Source organism: Haliotis rufescens, unplaced genomic scaffold (assembly GCF_023055435.1).
Source record: "Haliotis rufescens isolate VD_foot unplaced genomic scaffold, xgHalRufe1.0.p SCAF_4, whole genome shotgun sequence".
In the NCBI taxonomy this organism is placed as follows: domain Eukaryota; kingdom Metazoa; phylum Mollusca; class Gastropoda; order Lepetellida; family Haliotidae; genus Haliotis; species Haliotis rufescens.
In genome coordinates this window covers 43,757,312-43,778,065 of record NW_025964112.1, presented here as the reverse complement: position 1 = coordinate 43,778,065, position 20,754 = coordinate 43,757,312, and the positions used below count along the sequence as shown (strand labels likewise).

At 40.1% G+C, this 20,754-nt stretch overlaps 1 protein-coding gene across 1 annotated transcript in view; it reads right to left on the bottom strand.

Moving 5' to 3' along the window:
* Positions 1 to 15,277, bottom strand: part of LOC124135912 (protein TANC2-like) — a 366,285-nt gene extending 351,008 nt beyond the window's left edge. The window contains exon 1 of the mRNA XM_048381828.1: positions 15,061 to 15,277. The gene's annotated coding sequence lies outside the window, so the exon portion shown is untranslated. The remainder of the gene's footprint in view (positions 1 to 15,060) is intronic.
* Between the last annotated feature and the right edge of the window lie 5,477 nt (positions 15,278 to 20,754).

Below are 20,754 nucleotides of genomic sequence, written 5' to 3'. Positions count from 1 at the left end.
CGATGTTGAAAAAACAGGAACCAAATAATATATCATACATTATATCATACACCATTATTATATTTCATTAATTTAATTTATTTTAATTTAATTTAATTTCACTGTACTGCACAGCACTGTGTATTGTATTGTATTGTATTGTATTGTATTGTATTGTATACCATCAACTTCAACATATTTGAACATATCTGTGTGAAAATTAAATAAAATAATAATTAGCCTAAATTCCCTCCCTCAGTGTTGCAGGACATTCACTATCCAGGAGAGTCTGTTTAACATCATTCCACAGTGATGGTCATTATGACACACATCACCAGGAGCTAAGGCAGTATAATTATAAAATACAGGAATATTTTACCTGTTAAATATACCCTGCCCACTCTTCAACATTATGTTGTTATCTAGGAATAAATGAATGTTATTATCTGTCACTGCTAGCATGGTAAAACTCAAACCAGTGTTGACAATGACATACTTTTAGCTCAACTATGACATCCTTCTAGCTCCACCATCATGCCAGCTTGGAAAAGTCGAATCCACAGTGAATATCATTGTATACAATTAAACAAATGATAAAGGCCACACCTCAAATCATATAGACATTTATATTTCCCCATCTTCCAAGGTAAGGGAGTTAACTGATTCTAAAATCCCAGTTTCCACCCTTGCTCAACTTGGCTGGTATTTCTGGGCTTGATCATAGCGCCACCAGCGGTTATTACAAGTTATGACCCGCCTTTCTCCCTCCTATTGACCAATCAGATACCACCTCTCATACAACTTGCATTTGCTTCAAATAAAATGGCATCACCCAGTGAAGACAATCTGATTGATAATCATGATCTATATTGTAATAAAACTGTTCTTACTTCACGAAGTGCATCCAATCACATGAGCACCTTGATTAAAAATATGAAAAGATTTGGAAAATATCTGTTGATGCTGGGTTGTCGGTACACATATTTTTCAAATCCTGCAATTGACTGAAATTTGCACAGCAGTTTATGAACCGGATGTTGATTTTGTTACAAGATTTGCATTGGACTATACATAGACTCGTCAGTCCAGCCAAAATATAATTCCAGCCTAGGGTTGAAACAGGACTTTTATCATCAGTTAAATCCCTTGCCTCTGGAAGATGAGATTTCCCGTGAACCAGCAACTCATAAAAGGAAGTATAACCATTCCTCTTTCATTATTTATTATCAATGAGTGAGTGATTGAGTGAGTTGGGCTTAACACTGCTTTTAACTGTATTCCAGTTGTATCACACCATTTCAGCTTAATCATAAATTAATTCTGTATGTAGTTCAAGTATAATTATATATTATGCTTTTGTATTATTTATTTCTGACCATGTCATGTTTGATTCAATAAAAACGAAAAACAAATAATTACAAAACACTGCAGGTATAAAAATAGTTTCAAGGACACACCTCAATGTCCTCAAATCATGAGATATGCGGACTTATTGAAAACCACTGTGCGTGTCACCTACATAATATTAAACCCATTTTTAAAGGACACCCCTCCACAGTCTCAAATCAGCTGGGACAAGGTTGACTATGTGTCACACAGTGGTGCAATTAGGGCAACTGAATCATTGACACTTGGCAGCATGGAAGCTCGGCATTAAACCATATTTTCTGTAACAAGACACAAACTAAGCTTGCACAAATGACTATCAAGGCTTAACCTTGATTATTGGTAATTACAGCTGATAATGAGATAATTGTGTTGATATTCTACTGGAGAGCTCCTTTCTGAAAGCCTGTAAGGTGAGCCATTGACACCTCCCAGACCAGACACTGAGGGTTGAATGTGTGTGTCACACACTCTCTGGTGGCCTGTGTCAAGGTTCATCTGAACGCTGACAGCATTGCTTATTCCTGCAGTGTGGTATAACTACTCGTATCAAATGGCAGTACTACACCCTCGGGCACATTTGGGCAGTCATTAAATACCAATGAGTCTTTTTTTTATATGAGCCCAACACATGATGCGTTGTTGTAAAATGTTTAATGATGATTACAAAACGTACCAATATTTGACTACAGTTGAGTCACAAAATCGTGCAAAGTCTCAAATTATGTCGATCATTTTTTTGTGAAAAAGAAGAAAAACTGTAAAGAAGTTCAAGAACTAGAAGGCTGTCCTCTAATTCATGGTCATATTCAGGGAGGGAGAGAGACAGGGAGAGAGGAGGAGAGAGGGAGAGAGACCCACATTTAACAGTATTTCTGCATTTTCAGTGAGGTGGATGCCAAAATTGGTCCTAACAAACCTTGCACATGCTGGGTAACAAGTCTGGGTCACTGGTATGATGTCTTTCCTCATGATGAGGAGGCCATGGAGAATCTGGGTCAAGGAAGATCCCCAGAATCCCATTCTTTAATCAAAATAGCTGATTAATGTTTGTTTGTTGTTTAACACTGCACTCAGCAATATTCCAGCTATATGACGGCGGTCTGTAAATAACCAAGTCACCGAGCCTGACCACCCGATCCTGTTAGTCGCCTCTTACAACAAACATAGTCACCTCTTATGGCAAGCAAGGGTTGCTGAAAACCTATTCTTCACGGGTTAGCTGATTAATGAGGATTGGGTGATGAGAATGTGTCACCTGTCTGAGTTTGTATCATCATAACCCCAACTGCAAAGGGTGTTGATCATAATACAAAACACTGGTCTGTCTGGCCCAGACTTGATGATGTACCTTGCTGCCTTGACATCACTGCAATGTTGTTGCTTGCATGCTCACTCACTCACTCACTCACTTCAGTGAGTGAGTGAGTTGGGTTTTATGTTGCTTTTAGCTATATCCCATCTTTATCATGTCAGGGGGCAGCAGCAATGGGCTTCACACATTGTACCCATGTGGGGAATCAAACCTGGGGCCTTCGATGACGAGTGAAATGCTTCAAGTCAAGCACTTGGCTACCCACCGCCACGACTCACTCAAGATCATCAGAACAATGTATGGAAAGCAATCACATAATTATACAATGAGAGTGACCTATACAAAGGCCATGTAAAATGTCCCTATCATGATGATGTGATATTTATGCCAGATAATAGTTGCATCATCATTTCTCATGATAAGATCTTATCGAGGGAATGAATCTGAAGTCTAACCAAATCATGTTGATACATATGATGTCAATGATAGCAGCACTAAGAGACACTTACCTCATCTAAAAACAAATATTCATCATTCCTTCTGTAAAATGGGAATTTGTGATGTTATGCAACTCTTACCAGCAATTCATATTAAAGGGGAAGTGTACACGCAAAAATCACTTTCTTTCTTTTTCTAAACGAAACGCAATTTTAGAATTAATTAGTATCTGTGTTTGAAAATATACACTAATTTTTTTTCACAGTGAAAGTAGGAAGCTCACAATAGTGTTAAAATGATATGCCGTTATGAGGCCTTCGTTTTACGAGCGAAATAGGCCTGAGTTATCCCCCTTAGATTATGACGTAATTGGTGCCAATTCAACTGGGTCCCTGTCTATTCTCAACGCAAAAGATATCAAGGACCAGTTTGCGGTAAAACAACATGGTCTACGACACACTCCGGCGCAGTAGTGACTCAGCATAACACAATTCTGGCTGGCATCTGAGACGCTAGAATCACAAAACTGTACCTACACCACGTGAAGCGGCTCTAACAAAGCATGATGACGTCATAATGTTTATCAATTGGCACCAATGACGTCATATTGCAAGGGGCATAAGCCATGGTGTTTTTGTTATGGAAATAGAACACTTGGTAAATGTGAAAAATATAAATCGTTTTAATGCAAAAAATATGTTAATTAAATATGATGTTTTTATATTTTTGTCTATGACACTTCTATGTTAACACTTTTAATGTGGAAAAAGTACAAGAAAAATTGGTTCATTTCCGTGTGAACATGCCCTTTAAAGGAACAAAACCCTTTCCATAATCAACAGAAATCAGAGTCTGATGTACGATTCTGACTATATCATGAGCATGTGTTCAACAATCACTATCAAATAGTGATGATATCAGGTGTTCGCGAAAAGGTGAGTGTCACACCCTGCCCCATCGTGGGAACCATCACAAACACATACATGTACAAAGGCAAGTCAATTGTTCACCTGAAAACACATGGGGACATATGGTACAAGTTAGCCTTGCTCCTAGGTTGTACTGAAAGATAAGTCGATGGAAGTGTAGTACTTCTATCCATCTAAAAGTGAGTGAGTGAGTGAGTGAGTGAGTGAGTATGGTTTTACGCCGCTTTTAGCAATATTCCAGCAATATCACAGTGGGGGACACCAGAAATGGGCTTCACACATTGTACCCATGTCGGAAATCAAACCCGGGTCTTTGGCGTGACGAGTGAACGCTTTAACCACTTGGCTACCCGACCGCCCCCTATCCATCTAAAAAGGATTCCAGTCTCTTATACATGTTAAAGGGACAACTTGTTCTTATTATTTACATAATCTAGAAATTATTATTTAAACTAATAATTATTGCCTTAGAGACTTGTGCAAGTCTAGGTACAAGTCAAAATAGGGAATTGCGTCAGACATAATTTTTGTCACTGATGCTTCAAAGTAATGTCCAAATTTAAGATGGCATGGGAACTATGATTAAACGTCAATATGGCACATAAAATCCTACCTACAAAACGTCTGTGTCAATTTTATCTAATCTTGAGGCATGTCAGAAATACCTATTACCTTATCAAAAAGTTTCCAGACAATTTAGATTATATTGTGATCACCACACCAATTTAAATTTCAGTTATTCCCCATGGGAGCTTCCGATCTACAGACCTACCTCAGATAGATATTTCAGTGTCGGCTATCTTCAAGACTTAATCAGCACGAGTGGGTCCTGTTAGAAAGGGGATTACAACTGATAGAGGGGGCATCTCAAAGACAAATATGTGAAATGGAGTGATATTGTATCAGCCAGAAAAGAATAATCATATCTGGAAAATCTTTCATTTCCACAATGAATGAGTTAGCTGTGAAACTTAGTGATATTATATAAGCCCGAAGAACATAATCATATCTGGAAAATCTTTCATTTCCACAGTGAATGAGTTGGCTGTGAAACTTAGTGATATTATATAAGCCCAAAGAACATAATCAGATCTGGAAAATCTTTCATTTCCACAGTGAATGAGTCAGCTGTGAAACTTAGTGATATTAGATAAGCCCAAAGAACAATCAGATCTGGAAAATCTTTCATTTCCACAATGAATGAGTTGGCTGTGAAACTTAGTGATATTATATAAGCCCAAAGAACATAATCAGATCTGGAAGCTGGAAATATATATTTCATAATGGAAGCAGAGATCCCAACTGTCACTCCCCATGGGGAAGAATTGGTGCTCATGCTTTTTGAAAGGCATATCTACTGAGAATAGGTGACCTGGCTGATTGAGTGTCATTGTTTCAGTGTTAATCATTGCTCATGCTGTCAGCCACTTCAAGTGACTGAGGGAGTGGTTATTTCTTTACACCATATCAACAATTTTTTAGCTATTCAGTGCTAAATTCTTAATACCATATTCAATGTAATAAGCGCCCTGGGAGCTCTCAAAATTAGAAATAGGGGGCTCTTATTAGAAGAAACAGAGTTGAAAGATTGTAAATTTCGTAGTTTATGCCGACAGCCTGAAAGGATACAAAAGAAAAGTCTGTGCGTATTATACACGACAGATATATTTTCCAGAATTTAATTTCCCATAATTAAGGGTGCATATAACACACGAGTGCGTATTATACACGAACAAATAAGTCTTGTGTACATTGATCAATCGGAAGGGGGGCTAATTAGGATTGTTCACTAGCCAGTATATTAGCAAATATTGCCGTGGGTGCTTATTATGTCAAATACGGTAATGCATACAGAAAAAAATATTTCCAAACAATATACAAGACCAATACGTGATTTCACAGGTGACATAATACATCAGTCAATGTCACAAAAGGATATATAAAACACTGGTTATTTGAAATAAAAAGCTATTACTTATCATAATAGTTGATTTCCTTCAGGAAATTGCTTGCATGGCTTAAAATATTTTCTAGAGTACCCTGTGAGAATTGCAGACTGCAGCGTAAAACAACATTCATTCAGTCCTATATGACACACAAACAACACACTGTTCTTTTTTCAAATACTACCTCATTCTGGAGTGGATTCCAGTCTTTACCCTGTAACAATACTATCCGATCTATCAAGGCATGTTGGCTTATTATGAGGGAAGAAAGACTAAAGTGATGCAGGTCTTAGGAAGTTTACCACTTGGTAAAACCCATCAGCACAAGTATGGTGATGACAAACCTAGAATCATAATGGGGTCGGATTGGGAATCGAAAGCCATGACTATACTCAAAGGATCTTGTCATGCCTAAGGGACACAATATGAGCTGAGAACTGTAGTGCTCTAGATGCCAGGGCAACCAGTGCCCCTAACTCGTCCAGGAACTGTCCACGCTCAGCAACCTTTTTGGCCATCAAATCCTCATTCTAAGACCATCATGAGATATCTTGCCTATATGAGATAACCTGCATGGATTTCATGTCCAAATTTCATCTGCTAGATGATGAGGTGAAGTGAAATAGGGTTTAACATTATGTTCAAGATCATTGCACTTATATTGCAATGTGCATACACAAGTGGGTGTGTGGGTGTGTATCTGCTTGTACTACCCTGGACTTAGCCGGTTTTATAGTGCTTGGCCACTCAAGGCACTGGACCAAAGAGGCGGTCCAAGCAGACGCTCTAGCCACTGGACCACTGAGGCAGTTATGGCAGACACTCTAGCCACTGGGCCAAAGAGGCAGTCCAAGCAGACGCTCTTGCCATTTGACCACGGAAGCAGTTAGGGCAGACACTCTAGCCACTGGACCACAGATGCAGTCAGGGCAGATGCTCTAGCCACTGGACCACAGATGCGGTCCAGGCAGACGCTTTATCCACTGGACCACAGATGCGGTCCAGGCAGACGCTCTATCCACTGGACCACAGATATGGTCCAGGCAGACACTCTAGCCACTTGACCACAGCGGCGGTCCAGGCAGACGCTCTAGCCACTGGGCCACAGAGGCGGTCCAGGCAGACGCTCTAGCCACTGGACCACAGAGGCGGTCCAGGCAGACGCTCTAGCCACTGGACCACAGATGCGGTCTGGGCAGACGCATAAGCCACTGGACCACAGATGCGGTCCAGGTAGACGCTCTAGCCACTGGACCACAGATGCGGTCTGTGCAGATGCTCTAGCCACTGGACCACAGATGCGGTCCAGGCAGACGCTCTATCCACTGGACCACAGATGCGGTCCAGGCAGACGCTCTATCCACTGGACCACAGATGCGGTCCAGGCAGACGCTCTATCCACTGGACCACAGATGCAGTCCAGGCAGACGCTCTATCCACTGGACCACAGATATGGTCCAGACAGACACTCTAGCCACTGGACCACAGAGGCGGTCCAGGTAGACGCTCTAGCCACTGGACCACAGATGCGGTCTGGGCAGATGCTCTAGCCACTGGACCACAGATGCGGTCCAGGCAGACGCTCTAGCCACTTGACCACAGATGCGGTCTGGGCAGACGCATAAGCCACTGGACCACAGATGCGGTCCAGGTAGACGCTCTAGCCACTGGACCACAGATGCGGTCTGTGCAGATGCTCTAGCCACTGGACCACAGATGCGGTCCAGGCAGACGCTCTAGCCACTGGACCACAGATGCGGTCCAGGCAGACGCTCTATCCACTGGACCACAGATGCGGTCCAGGCAGACGCTCTATCCACTGGACCACAGATGCGGTCCAGGCAGACGCTCTATCCACTGGACCACAGATATGGTCCAGACAGACACTCTAGCCACTGGACCACAGAGGCGGTCCAGGTAGACGCTCTAGCCACTGGACCACAGATGCGGTCTGGGCAGATGCTCTAGCCACTGGACCACAGATGCGGTCCAGGCAGACGCTCTAGCCACTTGACCACAGATTAGGTCTGTGCAGATGCTCTAGCCACTGGACCACAGATGCGGTCTGGGCAGATGCTCTAGCCACTGGACCACAGGTGCGGTCTGTGCAGATGCTCTAGCCAGTGGACCACAGATGCGGTCTGGGCAGATGCTCTAGCCACTGGACCACAGATGCGGTCTGTGCAGATGCTCTAGCCACTGGACCACAGATGCGGTCTGTTCAGATGTTCTAGCCACTGGACCACAGATGCGGTCCAGGCAGACGCTCTATCCACTGGACCACAGATGCGGTCTGGGCAGATGCTCTAGCCACTGGACCACAGATGCGTTTTGTGCAGAAGCTCTAGCCACTGGACCACAGAGGCGGTCCAGGCAGATGCTCTAGCCACTGGACCACAGATGCGTTTTGTGCAGAAGCTCTAGCCACTGGACCACAGAGGCGGTCCAGGCAGATGCTCTAGCCACTGGACCACAGATGCGTTTTGTGCAGACGCTCTAGCCACTGGACCACAGATGCGGTCCAGGCAGACGCTCTAGCCACTGGACCACAGAGGCGGTCTTGGCAGATGCTCTAGCCACTATCAGATGATGAAGAATCAATAGGCCCGAGGCTATCACAGATTTGTACACCACATTATTTCATGTAGACAGAAACAGGTGGACATGAACGGCTTGACACGGCTCATACAGATCACAGACAGGGCGAGTCCGATTCACATGAATATTTAATATGTCTGCAAGATCAATTAGATTACGCTGCCACACACCAACTTCATCTTCGTTATATAATGCTGGAAACATGTTCGGGGATACTAATGACCTTTAAGATATCTCTTTGATGGTGTTTGTGTCATGCACCATTATTCATTCCGCACACCATCAAGCTCACTGAATTTTCATTAAGGTCGTCTTCTGGTCTGTATTCAGAGTAAGATAAGTATTTGTCAAGTCTAGTCGACTTAATCTAACTTTCCAATCAAAAAAGTGAATGAGTGAGTGAGTATGGTTTTACGCCACTGTTAGCAATATTCCAGCAATATCACAGCGGGGGACACCAGAAATGGGCTTCACACATTGCACCCATGTCAGGAATCGAACCCGAGTCTTCGGCATGACGAGCGAACGCTACCCAACCGCCCCCAATCGAAAAAAGGAGGTCAGCGTGCAAGACACAATTATTAACTGTGACAAATTGGAAAATCTCTCATCTTTACAGTGCTGGATAAAAGTAGAATTAATAGAATTTAACTTTTTAAGATTTTTTAACCACATATAGATAAAACCTTTAGCTATAAGAAAACATAATTTCAAAATGTGAATGTGCTTATTTCGAAGGAAATGGATACAAATGTGAGGATTTATCTATTTCCATCAATATCTAACGTGAAGAGACACAAGATCCCAATTCCCTTTTACTGGGAGTACTTAATTAACATTTTCGCATAAGTTCCTCAAAATTCTACCTATAATTATCACAGCCTTAGAAAGACCAGAGGAATAGTATAAACTTTATTTCGGTAGTCCTCAGAGTGAGTGAACGAGTATTGTTTTACGTCACTTTTAGCAATATTCCAGCAATTTCACAGCAGGGGACACCAGAAATGGGCTTCACACATTGTACCCATGTCTGGAATCGAACCCAGGTCTTCAGCGCTTTAACCAATAGGCTACCCGACCGCCCCTAGTCCTCAGAGTTTGTAGCTAGCCAACACAAAAATGTTCCCTGCTTACATTTCTGTCAGTCTTATTCATTTCCAGCTTGTAGACAAACTTAAGCATTGAGAACAGGGTCAGAATCATAGCCCTCAAAAGCTACTGGTCAACGAGGAGAGTCATCATTGGACATTGGGCGTCTCCTTGTCCTCAGCACAATTTAGCAGTCGTGGACTAGCAGCATAGCATGAATTTTGAAGGCTGTAACATACATCTTTCTCCTGTATTAGTCACCAGACTTAACACTTCATACACACAATCCGTGACTTTATACAGCACAAAGATACTGAAGCTGAAACGTTTCACCCAAACTGCAGCAGTTAATTCGTTAAATGTCCAATCTGTGAATCACAGCTCCTGCCCAACGGCAAGTAAGCAGTATTACCCGAGTTCAAACTACCAACAGCTATATGACAAGTGAGTCAAGTCAAACACTGTTAGGAGGGGCGGCCAGCCAGTAGCACCTGTCATTACTATGCGGAAACACGCCCAACCCCACTACACTTGTTACAGTAATGGGGCATGTGCTGTTTATGGAGTTAGTGGTTAGTAAGTGGGATTAAGAGTGTACGGCCATGTCATTGCATAATGCCACCTCCTCCTCCTCTTACCCTCCTGGAAGAGAAGCCTCCCAACTTGATCCTGGGGTTAAGTAATGCACTGGATGGGCGAGTGCCGGAGTGAGTGGGCGAGTGAGTCAGTCAGTGAGTGAGTCAATGAGTGAGTGAGTGACTGAGTGAGATCCAGCAATTAAGCAATATAGTCTCTCTGAGTGAGTGGTTGAGTGAGTATGATGTTATGCTACTTTGAGAAATATACCAGCAATATCACGGCAGGGGACATCAGAAATGGGTGCCCATTGTCAATTAGGGGAATTGAACCCAGGACTTCATCCAGATGAGTTAACACTTAAAATTCAAGGCTACCCATTGGTGCCTCTTCATACCACCAAATGAGTTACAATTAAAATTCACAATAAATAATGAGAAACGACAAAAGACAATAACTAGCTTAACATTAACAGACTCTGCTGTGAACAATAACTAGCTTAACATTAACAGGCTCTGCAATGAATTATAATTAGCGTAAAGTTAACAGACTCTGCAATGAACTATAACTAGTTTAACATTAACAGGCTCTACAATGAACTATAATTGGCTTAACGTTAACAGACTCAGCAATGAACTATAACTATCTTAACATTAACAGACTCTGCAATGAACAATAACTAGCTTAACGTTAACAGGCCCTGCAATGAACTTTAACTAGCTTAACGTAAACAGACTCAGCAATGAACTATAACTAGCTTAATATTAACGGACTCTGCAATGAACTATAATTAGCTTAACGCTAACAGACTCTGCAATGAACAATAACTAGCTTAACATTAACAGACTCTGCAATGAACTTTAACTAGCTTAACCTTAACAGACTCAGCAATGAACTTTAACTAGCTTAACGTAAACAGACTCAGCAATGAACAATAACTAGCTTAATATTAACGGACTCTGCAATGAACTATAATTAGCTTAACGCTAACAGACTCTGCAATGAACAATAACTAGCTTAACATTAACAGACTCTGCAATGAACTTTAACTAGCTTAACGTTAACAGACTCAGCAATGAACTATAACTAGCTTAACATTAACGGACTCGGCAATGAACAATAACTAGCTTAACGTTAACAGACTCAGCAATGAACTATAACTAGCTTAACATTAACGGACTCTGCAATGAACAATAACTAGCTTAACGTTAACAGACACTGCAATGAACTATAACTAGCTTTACAATTAACAGACACTGCAATGAAATAATTTCTAATAAGATCCAAACCCATAAACACTCATGTTCAACTCTCTACTGAGATTAGTGATGTGTACTGTAGGCAAGTTAAACAGACTGAAAATATAACTCTATTAGCATTAAAGATAATCAATAGACATGTCTGATACAAATTGAGTCACTGGTGAATAAATCTAATATCTAATCTACCATACAGCTAGGTCACATGTGTCCCGAGCATAGTCACGACTGACAACTGGGTCATTATGAATTCATATTCATCATAATAACTGGAAATACATACAATGTGTCAGTCACCTCTCCATCACATGTCACTATAAAAAATAGCACCAAAGAACTGTAGCTCATCAGATACAATTCCACTGAGTTTGAAGAATGCATCACGTTGTTTTATGTGTGTTGTTTGTTTGTTGTTTAACACCGCACTCAGTAATGGCCAGCTATTATGAAGACGGCAATCTGTAAATAATCCTGACTGGACCAGACAATCCCACAACTGACACGACCATCGATCTACACAATTGGGATATAATGACATGCATCAACCAAGTCAGTGAGTCTGACTACCGATCCTGTTAGTCACCTCTAAAGACAAGCATGGGTTGCTGAAGACCAATTCTGACCTATCTTCAGCCGTCATGTAATTCTCTCCTAGGGTAATGTGGTTCATGTTAATATGTCTATAATATAGTCTCCTTGATTTTATCAGAGGATCATGGCATCAAAATATGTTCCAAGAAACTTTAAAGACAAATATGGTTACAAATATCCCTATAAAGCTTCATTGTCTTTTGATAAGAGAAGAACAAATTATAATATTCACGGTGGTGTTTTACATTATACTAAATTTCTAAAATCCAAGAATTCAAGGTTGGACTAAAACATAAAATGTTTTGTATTTTAATGTTTTGACAAAACCAGCATGTGAATATTTTGTTACCCTGATGTGAGGACGTCTTCGTAGAGATGGAACCCTCCAGCCGTTTCAGAAAGTTAAAGTTAATGGATGGACGACAACCAGGTTGACAAATGAAGGACTAACAGACAACTTACCATTACATAATCTCCCATACACCCCCTGTCCTGATGTGATCAATGGTGATAGTGTTACGAACCATGACTGACATCCACTAATTTCAAACACAACTCATAATTCATCTACAAAAGCATCACCATCTCAGAAATTCCGTAAACCTTCATATCAGCCAAAATAAGAATAGTATCTGCAAACTATTTTCAATGTTCAGATATGAATTGTTGTCTTGCTACAAAACAAGTATCTTACTTATAAATTATAGGAGATGGAGGGAACCGAAGATAAAATACATAATATGATTTTGAAAGAGGGGTCAACCATCCTGTCGAGTGAGTGAGTGAGTGAGTGAGTGAGTGAGTTGGGTTGAACCCCGCTTTTAGCAGTATTCCAGTCATATCACAGCGTGTCAGCTTCATGTGGGAGGAAAGCCTGAAGTGATGAAGGTCTCAGACGTTTACCACTTCGGTGAAACCCTTTCACTCAAGATAACACATAGTTTGAACATATTCCCCATACTAAATGTAAGGGGTTCTAAGAAAATTGACAAAATGGGCTGTTTATTAAAACCATATACAAGTTCATATTTTGTTGTCAGAGATCACGCAGTATTACACAACTTGCTCACGTCAATAAATCGAAATCATTATGACAATAGTTACTCGGTAATTATATTCCCTTTCCGCCCTGCTGTTTTCTGTAAGTAATCTGTAATATATACAAGAAAATATTGACTATCCTTGAAAGTTTTGGGCTTTGTAGGGGGCATGTATACTTTAAAGATTACTTACAGATCGGACCCGTGAAGATTCCGGGGTAGAATAGGTCTTCAGCAACCCAAGCCTGCCGTAAAAGGTGACTATGCTTGTCGTAAAAGGCGACTAACGGGATTGGGTGGTCAGACTCGCTGACTTGCTTGATGCATGTCATCGATCCCAACTGCGTGGATCGATGCTCATGATATTAATCACTGGATTGTCTGGTCCAGGCTCGATTATTTACAGACCGCCATCATATAGCTGGAATATTGCTGAGTGTGGCACTAAACCACAAACCAACCAACTTACAGATCGGTTTGTAAGTTGGCCAGTGGGCACTTATTGAAGCAGGGAGCTTATTAAGATGAATACGGTACATCTCAATTAACATTCAGGGTGCCTTTGATGTGCTATAGCTTTAAAGTCATCATTATCAATTATATATTTTTGAAGTGCATAGAGTATATGCCATGTACATGGAATTGCCCTATATAAGTTATTATTGTTGTCGTCGTCGTCGTCGTCGTCGTCGTCGTCATCATCATCATCATCATCATCATCATCATCATCATCATCATCGAGAACGAAAACAGTAAAACCTTACGAACTCAAATTGATAGGCTGTTGTAGTCCTAATCAGCACTGTGGCCTAATACATTAGCTCTCTATTTGTCTTGCACTGAGGATAACTCACATATATATTATTTGTTGTGGTCCCTAAGTATTGCTGCATAATAATAATGGGTTATGGCACAGCAGGTGAGTTTGTCGTAACACAAGAATCAAAACATACACTGTCATTTCAGATTGTGAGCTATGAGGGATAGGTCCATATCAGCCTCATATGCTGCAGTAGAGAAGCGGTGTTCACTGAAACGTCTCAGATTCTCCTGCAGAGTCTTTCAAACATAGGTGCACCTTATTATCACGCCATCTAATATGGAATGTATGAAGTCAGATCAAGACTTATAAAGTGTGTCTCCTGATATTCAAAACACAACACAGGTGCATATTGATATAAATACAATTATTCCACTTTGATACTTTCATTAAATTTTTTATTTTTTGTCAATAATGGTACTTATGGAAAAACTTTGTAAAAACACATCGGCAAGTTTTATAAAAAATATATAATAAACAAGTGATTGAAATCTTTAAGAAATCATGAGCAACCTACAGAAGTGTTATACTGAAATATTGCCTGTACATATCATTAATGGATGAACAGGGTTATTTTTCAGTCAAGATATTGAATCTGTTCTGGTTAATCAGTAATCATTGACAGTCTTTGTCAGTAATGAGTAACAGTATCTGTTATCTGGTTTTTTAAAAAGGGAGATAGGAAGGGATGTAAAATCGACCCACTTACCCCTAAAACTTATACCAGTCGCAACATAAACTCCCAATTAACTTGAACAAAACGTTAACATATACGATAAAGTTGTTATTTACTGAATAACGTCAGTTCTAACAGAATAAGAACATACAGGCATTAGATGACTTTCCTCATGATCAAATAAAGTACTACTTTTGTCTAGATGTTTTAAATTTACTTGATTAACTTTTTCCTCACCATATTTGTGCAATAATTAAACAGATCACCCAATTCAATTCCAGCAGACATTGTAACAAGCCTATACTACAAACCATCCCAAAGCTGTCATGTACCTCCTGTCTACAACATAGACAGGTAGAGCGAGACACATGTAAACAACCAAGTACAGTAATGGGACAGCAATGGGACATACACCTACCTTGCCAAACAAACGCCAAGTCCACCACACACTCGTTTGCAGAAGCATAGGCGTAAATCCAAGATTGTATATTCCTGTATGTCGTTGTGCACAGTATTCCAGGAAGGGACAGTGGTCTAGTGAATCTAGATGGCACGATTAAGTCTGGCCTGCTGAGGACTGAACAACTCAACACACCTTGACAAGAGGGAGCCGCACTGTGCTAGACCCATACAGAAAAAGGGGCCATCTCAAAATCAACATGGTCATTTTACACTATTTCATGTTTGACTGCCTGTCAGCATATTTTTATTCTTCATGCAATGGCTTTAGAATAAATTACTCACAAGAATGTTATGTTGCACAATTAATACGAAATTGCACTGTATTGACAGGGGTGGTATCAAAACCTAGTTTTCAATTTGTACAGGTGTTGAAGTGATCATGTTATTGGCTGTATGTAGGGAGATAATGTGTTGACAATTTCAACCAGGAAACATATGTCACATTGAATATAATGATTTTCTATGAATTCTGCACATCAAATGTGTTCTAACATAACAAGAAGCAAGACCATTATCCAACCATAAATAACACATGAATTGAAAATCAATGATTTGATGTCCACCATTTTCTAAATGATTATTTTTGGTAACATATTATATTTGTTAATAAAATAGAGTGCAAAAATATGCCTGCATGTTTGGCATAGCTGACCTGACAACCACATACACCATCTGAAGCTTGTTGAACATCATTCTTCAATGTCATTAGAGATCAACATGCAGAATCCTGTCTGACATTCGAACAAAATATGTTGCACTTATATCGTTGCAGATAGCAAACATCATACCAATTTAATTTAATGCTGCATTAGATTCCCTCAATTTAAAACATCTTTAATGTACATTAATTTCCCAAATGGGGCATGAAATCACATTTTGTGGAAGAGTGATGGGTATTTTCTGCTGAAAAGAAAATCAAAGAGGGCCAGTTTAAGAAGGGAGGTAACTTGCCGTTCTAAATATGTTTCATTTCACTTTTCGTTAACTTTCAAATCACTTTCAAGATATAACTGTAACACAATTCCGTTTTCACAATTTTATTTTTAATTTTAGTTTGCCTACTGACTGTAGGTTTTAGAAAAAAATATATGTGACATATACTAAATAAATTAATTAATTATACAAAGACATGTAACAAGCTGTTTCTAGTATCAAGGTGAGGTGAGGTGAGGTGAGGTGAGGTGAGGTGAGGTGAGGTGAGGTGAGGTGAGGTGAGTGGGATGGGGTTTAACGTCACATTCAAGAAGCATACATGCATGCATGAGTGTACTAGTCCGGACTAATGACGTTTTTATAGTGCTAGCCCACAGAAATACCATGCCGCAGTTTAACATGAATATCCCACGCAGACACAGTATACTGACTCCGAGCTGACAAGTCCTTGTTTTAGCCCCTTAATGCCGAGCGCCAGGCAGGGTAACAACAAGTACCATCACTTGATGTCTTTTGGTATGACGCGGCCAGGGATCAAACCCCTAATCTTACGCTCTCTGGGCAGGCTTTCTGTCCACTACACCATGGTGTCAGTCTATGTACAACAACAAAACAGTGGAGAAATATATTTTTCTCGGCATTAAAAAACAAATGCATCAATCCAAATCTTGTAAAATTTCATCAAGTTGAAAAGACACTGATTTTATCACACCCCAAGTACAGAATGCGTAAAAAATACAGTCTATGTACACCAAGAAAACAGTGGAGAAATATATTTTTCTCTCGGTATTAAAAAAATATGCTTCAATCCAAATCTTGTAAAATTTCATCAAGTTGAAAAGACACTGATTTTATCACACCCCAAGTACAGAATGCGTCAACACATTGAACCATCTCAAATCCTGTTCACATGACAAGGTGATAAGAATCTTGTCTCCCTCCCTTCATGACTATAAGCCCCTTCAAAACACATTGCAACGATAAGCATCTCAAACAAATTTAAACATTCTTTTTTCAAAATGGTTGACAAGAAGTTGTGAGTCGTGCTGTGCAAGACACGGAGACTGTCACTGACGCTGCAGCGAACATGTCGAGAATGTCAACAAGCTGCCTGTGATGTAACTGAGAAACATGGTACATCTCCGTCTCCTCTGACTCACACCGTGTCACGACTCGGTGCCATTGAGACGGCAGACATTCGAGCCACTGCATAGGTCAGTGATAATGCCATTATCTGATTATAATATCTGACCTTATCAGGGAATGTAAGAAACATGCTATACGACCTGTACAAATCTGCAATTTTATTATTGAAAATATGTTTTGATTAGATTATGAAAATAAAAGAATAAAATTTTGGATAATTTTCTCATTACTTGGTAAACATTTGACAAGTTTAATTGTTCTATTGTTTCAACAAGGTTAGACACTTTCACTAGTCTGCTAGTCCAGATCTGGAAGGATCACTCTAGAACCATACAGTTTTCTCCAAAATTCTGGTTATGGTACCATAGTGACATGACAGACACACTTAGGCATTCATCTGGAACATATTTCAAGTTTTGTAAAAAGGCCATAAAATTCTTGAATAATCAAATTTGTTTTAAATAAATATGATTTTCGTAACATGAACAACTATATAAATTAGGACTGATTATCAATTACAAATCTCTGCTTCAAGAGCAGCTGTGTTTAACTAAAGAATGAAAAGGGGCCATGTCAAAATCCTTAAGTAAACATTATATGTTCAAGATTACTGATTTGATTCACAACATTTCAATTCCATAGCCTTCAACCTCAAGGACGCCAGGACCTGCATTAATTTAAAAAACTGTTTCAACAAAAAGTTTCTCTCGTGAACTGTTATGCTGAAGCTGCAAGGAAAAACAGAGACATATTCGAACCAAAGGATGACAAGACAATTGATTGAATTTCAACATCACCTTAGCAACCCTTATAAAGGCACAACAGCAGTAAAAAATACAGAATTCAATACAAACTAAAATCAACATAATTGCAAAGAGCCTTTTTTCAAAACAGGATGTTTATCAGGTAAATTCAAAGGTTTAACACCAAAGTCAAACAAGTTGTTTTACGAGAGGCAAGCAAACCTGTTTAATTTGATGGACAAACAGGAAACTACAACAAAGTTACCTCGTGGACCCCAAAGACAAGGCAGACCTAGGATGGCGTAATACGTCTGTGGTACATCGTGCGCAACTTGATGCACTGTGTAAATATTTGTCCGTCAGTTTCTTCTGTATTGTTTGGAGGTGAGAACACTTGTCTGGGGAGCCTTCCCACTAAGCAATGTTTAGGCTGTACAAATAGCCCTTTGTCAACTCAAACTTTTTACTCAGCACCTTCACAGAACAAATTTAAACTCTATTTTGAAAAGTGTTGATCTCATTCATTGGAATGCACAATACAGAGCTTCTATATGTATGGCAATTTAGTTAAATAAATCAAAGATGCAACTCGCGTACCAAGATAGATAAAAAGAGCATGTAGTTTACTGTGTCTATACAAACAGGTAAGTTTACCACATCTGCACAACTTCATCTAAATAAAACAACTTTCCGAATGTTTAGAATAGCTGTTCTACTGTTTACCATAACAATCCTAACTCCTAAATACCCTAGGCGCCATAAAAAGTCTGAGAAAATATAAAATTCTTCATAGGAGTGAGTGTGTGAGTTTGGTTTTACACCACTGTTAGCAATATTCCAGCAATATCACGGCGGGGGACACCGGAAATGGGCTTCACACATTGTACCCATGTCGGGATTCGAACCTGGGTCTTCGGCGTGACGAGCGTAGCTTAAACCACTAGGTTACCCGACCGCTCCTCTTCATAGGACAAAATATAATTTGGGGATAAAAAGTTCTAATTTCTGTTGACAGTTCACCCCCTCCATGCCCTTTGAAACATGTCCATTCATGCACACAATGAGGATCTTATGGTTTGAATTTGCATTTTATGTTTGAAGAATTCCGCATGAAGTATCAAAATGTATAATCTTATCTTAGAGCATAGTTTTAAAGACTTACTGCAGAAACAAATTACCAGTAACTACACTACATCAGTTAGTTTATCAGCATCATACATAAACCATTAAGACCAACATACAGTCCCTGGAATAAAGCTATTAATAAGGGTACAGGAGGGGATGTGTGTAGGCTGCTAGAGCTGAGAAGGGTGTGTGTAGGCTGCTGGAGCTGAGAAGGGGATGTGTGTAGGCTGCTAGTGCTGAGAAGGGGATGAGTACAGGCTGCTAGAGCTGAGAAGGAGATGAGTATACACTGCTAGAGCTCTAGGGTCTAATCATTGTCAAACATATCAGTGATCTATTTTCAAATATATTATAAAAAAACAAAAGAAATAAAAAATAATTTCAAATACACAAATAATACTGTTGTTACATTTTCCTTGTTGAACATCTATTTCTGAGTACTTAAGAAATAAGCAAAAGTTTCAGAAAACATTTTAAAATGTTCACATGAATGAGAATGAAATGTCTAAGAAGTTTGCATGTTTGGGATACATTATGAGTGAGTTAATGAGTTTGATTTGAAGCTGCATTGAACAGATTTTCAGTTATATAAAGGCATGTCATTGTGATCTGGGAGGAAAGCACAAAGTGAAGCAGGTCTCAGACCTTTACCGCTTTGTTTGATCCCACAAGCACGGGGATGGTGCTGACACATCAAGAATCACACCCATGAGTGTCAGAGTCTGGCATGACGATGGGCTGCATCTCTACTCAGTTTATTCCAGGGCAGTAGGCATCTTGACCATACATGCCTCCTTTTTCAATCCAACAACACAGAATGCAGATGTGAGACGAACATGTTGCAGCTTGATGACATTCTCAGAAATGCCCAATCCTGTGAAAACACCTGTCAGTCAACTCAAACCTAGTATTGCCTTCTACTTGTGTAGGATGCTACATCCCATCTGTCCAGACAACATAACCATAACTTCTGTACCTAGTAAGACAAGAAATTATCTAAACAGCCTATGTTTAATTTTTGATACTTAAGTTTTGAATGCCATTTACCACAGTGACACAGAAATTGGATGAAGCTCCTCTAAAATCCTAGTTTAAGATTCACATGTAAAACCAGTTTGGTCAAGTGTGTGTTCCACTTGTTTAACACTGCACTCAGCAATATCCTAGCTACTTGATGACAGTCTGTTAATAATTGGATTGGAACCAAATAATGATTGATATTATGAGCAAATGAGCCATGCCGTCAGTGTACGTTGACAAGGCATCAACCAAGCCTAACCACTTGTTCCATGTCACTTGTTACAACCAGCATAAGTTTCAAATGCTGGGGACAAATTATGCCCCGAAAACCCCAGTGGTTCCCAATCTAGTGGACCGCCTCCGTGGTCTACTGGTAGAGCGTCCGCCCGGAGAGCCGAAGGTCCGGGGTTTGGTCCCCAGTCGCGTCATACCAAAAGACGTTAAAAGATGGAACTTGTTGTTACCCTGTCTGGCGCTCGGCATTTAGGGGCTAAAACAAGGACTGTTTGGCTCGGAGTCAGTATACTGTGTCTGAGTGGGATATTCATGTTAAACTGCGGCATGGTATCTCAGTGAGCTAGCACTATAAATCGGCATCAGTCCGGACTAGTACAAGCAGCCACCCAAACACACACACGTACATGCACGTCCCTATATAAGTGCAATAATCTTGGACGCAACGT